Genomic DNA, 4,416 nt, shown 5'->3' on the forward strand with positions numbered 1-4,416 from the left:
TAGTCTTGAGGGTTAATTGACACACCCATTAAATTATTTCCTTATAACCATATGGTATCCGTTGTTAATTCGAATGTTATTTATCATTTTGCCGTTCATCGTAATTTCTTTTCTGCTTGCCACCATCTTGGACGATGACGTAAATACAGGCATGCTCAATCACTATACATTGACCACTGCCAGTATCCTCCGCAATATAGACAATCCCAGAATCGATAATAAGGGCGCCGCCATATTGGCTATTACGTATTTTTGAGTAGTGACTTAATGGACTTTCCTACATTAATAGATAGTGACATCTACAATTATTTTGTGCTGAAAATGAACACACAAAAACCATACCTATGCTTATTTGCTCAAAGAGACATTCAGACAGGAGAGGAGCTTCTTTATGACTATAGTGTGTCTGATCTACCATGGAAGGTTAGTTATATCATATACATCATATTTAATAAATAGATGATGCCATTATCATGAAGAAGCACACATGAATGGATGTCAAACTACTAACATAACTTTTGTCATCAAACAGCTTATGGCTTTTCGCTAACATAATTGTATCCTCAAAAACAGCTGTTAACCCTTTGCATGCTGGGAAATGTGTCTCCTGCTCTAATTCATCTGCTGAATTTCAAAAATTAGCATTTTCTTCGAGTTTTTTTCATAGAATATTATTAGAATAGCAAACAGTTTGGATCCTGATGAGACGCCACATTCTTATTTTTTCCCTGTAACAAAAAGGAAAGAGCATTTATACATTTGTATTTGGTATCTAGCGTCTCTAATTGGTCCACTATCAGGATTGTTTAAATAATGCCCCTTTGGTTAAAATTTGCTCCTTCCTTGGAGATCACATCTTTTACAAAAATTAATGAGCTATCAGATTCATCTTATGTTCCAAGTTAATCAACCCCACAAATCAATAAGAGTTCAGCAATCTTTATTATAGCTGTTGAGCAATATTGGGCTTTTTTATGTCCCCCACTATAGTAGTGGGGGACATATTGTTTTTGCCCTGTCTGTTGGTCTGTTGGTTGGTTGGTTGGTCTGCTGGTTGGTTTGCGCCAACTTAACATTTTGCAATAACTTTTGCTATATTGAAGATAGCAACTTCATATTTGGCATGCATGTGTATCTCATGAAGCTGCACATTTTGAGTGGTGAAGGGTCAAGGTCATCCTTCAAGGTCAAACGTCATATAGGGGGACATTGTGTTTCACAAACACATCTTGTTGGACCTTTTGTTTAGTCTTGTGTTATCTGGTACCTTTTATAAAATCAATATTAAGTTACTTTTGCAATAATTTGTAGGAAAAGAAAGCCAATGGTATGTTTAGTTCACAGTTTTAATGGATGTAATGATACTTTGAATGGTAATATTGGGAAGTAAGTAGGTAAATATTCTTGTTTAAATTGTCTAATTATTGAGTAAGCCAATCTTGTGAAATACAATTTAGCAGAACGTTCAAAGAAATAAGTTTTTATGGCCAACTTCGCATCATGGTTGTCAGTTTTTTTCAAGGCTGATAAATAGTTATGATAATTTCAATACTGTCAAAAGTATGCAAATGATAGTTGGCACACATATTCATGTACATCTCTTAGGAAAAAAGCAACATAACTTTAAGCGGGTATATTCGATTTTTAAATGCGTTAAATTGTAATATATTGAAACAAATATGCTATAATAACACGCAATATGCAAGAAAAATGATACATTTAAGACGAATTTCATAAAATGCAGCAAATGCAAACTTGCGCACCAAGCTGATTGGTGACGAAGATAATTCGTACATATTTTCCTACAATAACCGATGCATTCGTCTTTTAAGTAAGTGTTCGTGTGTCGTATGAATCAATATCGCTGCAGGAATTTAAAATGAACCGTTAAACTAAATTTAGATTCACATCTTACATGCATGATATACATGCTGGCGAATTCGGCTGTACAGGCTTTTTCGATTTCAATTTTAAATATTCTGCTTATTTCGCATTTTCCGACAAATGTTCTTCTTTACTTGTATTTTAGTTTATTTTGAAATATATGTATAATAAGTTTTTTGCACATTTTATATTAATTAATAAATATTTGACAAGATCGTATATACCCGCTTTAAATGGTCTGCCACCTAGGGCAAACATGTATATGATACTTGAATTATCCAGTGAATGGCAAAATCAAATTCAAAGGTATCATTACAGCCTGCTTGTTAAGATTTAATTTTCATGTTAGTTTGCATCTTTTCATTTTTAGCTCATCTATTTTTGAAAAAAAATTATGAGCTATTGTCATCACCTTGGCGTAGGCGGCCGATTAAGTTTTGCATTTACAAAGGGGTTTTTTCTGTCTATTTGGGGAAAAGGAGTCTGACCAATTGGGAATTTTTTATCGACACAATTGGCCATTTGGGGAAATTTTGCTTCGATTAAACAGCTCATTTGGGAAAAAATAGTGAATATATCATGCTTAAATAATTCAGTAGTTTAACAAATAAATTTGTTTTTATTTGTTATTTTGTCTTCTTATATAAACAGATGCAATATTGGGCGTGTTCAACGTTTATTCAAGTACTGCAATTTTTGTTATTAGTTACAGTTACACTCTGAGATAGAACTGAACAGATCAAAACCTTATAGCAGATATTTTTATACCAAAACAAACACTGGTTAGTCACACAAGTTATATGACACTTCATTCTTTAAAGAAAAAAAAAAATTTTTTTTGGAAGTTGGGACTTTTTTTAATATTTGGGTTTGGGATCGGGTCCGTTTGCTTTGGGAGTGCCTCCGTTTTCCGGAGGCGCAGACAGCGTGCTGAAAACCCCACCCTGATTTAGGTCCACTTTACTCATTAAGTATCAATGCTTTTGCATTCAAACTTGGTACACTTACTAACTATCAAGAGGGGACTTGGGCAGGCAAAGTTAGATAACTCTGGCGTGCATTTTGACAGAATTATGTGCCCTTTTTATACTTAGAAAATTGAAAATTTGGTTAAGTTTTGTGTTTAGGGTCCACTTTATTCCGTAAGTATCAAAGCTATTGCTTTCATACTTGCAACACTTATTAACTATCATAAGGGGACTGTGCAGGCAAAGTCATGCAACTCTGACTGGCATTCTGACGGAATTATGGGCCCTTTATACTTAGAAAATTGAAGATTTGGTTATGTGAATTTTGTGTTTAGATCCATTTTACTTCTAAAGTATCAAGGTTATTGATTCTAAACTTCAAATACTTTCATGCTATCATGAGGGTACTGTACCTGGCAAGTTGAATTTTACCTTGACCTTGAATGACCTTGACTCTCAAGGTCAAATTATTAATTTTGCTAAAATTGCCATAACTTCTTTATTTATGATTAGATTTGACTGATAATTTGACAAAACAACTCTTAACTGACATACCACAATAGACTCCCCCCACCTTATAAATGACCACCACATCCCTTACACTATACCCCCCTCCCCCCCCCCCCACCACCCACCCAGCCCATTTTATTTTTTATGTTCCCATTCACTATAGTGGGGGGACATATGGATTTTCCCCTGTTGGTCTGTTTCTGCAACGTTAACATTTTGCAATCACTTTGCTATATTGAAGAAAGCTACTTCATATTTGGCATGTATGTGTTTTTCATGGAGCTGCACATTTTGAGTGGTACTTTCTGATAATGGGTTAAAATGAAAGTGAATATCTGTTAACAGTTGCACTGCATAAGCATGAAACAAATGCCTGGATTATTTCATTTATTTTTCTTACACATACTGCTCTGAATAGGGAATACATGTTATAGAACATGACTTGCGAGTTTTCACACCTTTATTGACATTACGCAACAACAGATTAACACCAATGACTGTCGAAAGTCGTTTAACCTCTATGCCATTAAAAATCTGTTAATGGACGAATAAAGCAATTAAGCTGTATCTTCGCCATCTTGTACCAGATTGCAGAATTTCCAATTTCAGATTTCCAGTTTGCGAAGTCATTTTTGCCAATTCCCAATGGGCAGAATATTTATTATTAGGTTGTTTACGATGTATCCTTGTTTGAAGCTTTATGAGTGCAATATTTCTGCCTAAATACATGTAATAAGAATTGTTGGGCCTCTTAGCAAGTAATAAACATCGTAGGGTCCCATATAAGAAAATAAACATGTTTACACTAATTTTCGGGTCTCATATAAGTATATTGTTGGGTCCCATATAAGAAATACTGTTGAGTCCCATATAAGAAGTATTATAAGAAATATTGTTGGGTCCTATATTAGAAGTATTGTTGGGTCCCATATACGAAACATTGTTGGGTCCCATGTATAATAAGCATTGTAAGAAATATTGTCAGGTACCATATAAAAATATTGTTGGGTCCTATAAGAAGTATTGCTGGGTCCCATTTTAGAACGGGTTTTTT

The sequence above is a fragment of the Dreissena polymorpha genome, chromosome 2 (assembly GCF_020536995.1).
Source record: "Dreissena polymorpha isolate Duluth1 chromosome 2, UMN_Dpol_1.0, whole genome shotgun sequence".
Taxonomy (NCBI): Eukaryota; Metazoa; Mollusca; class Bivalvia; order Myida; family Dreissenidae; genus Dreissena; species Dreissena polymorpha.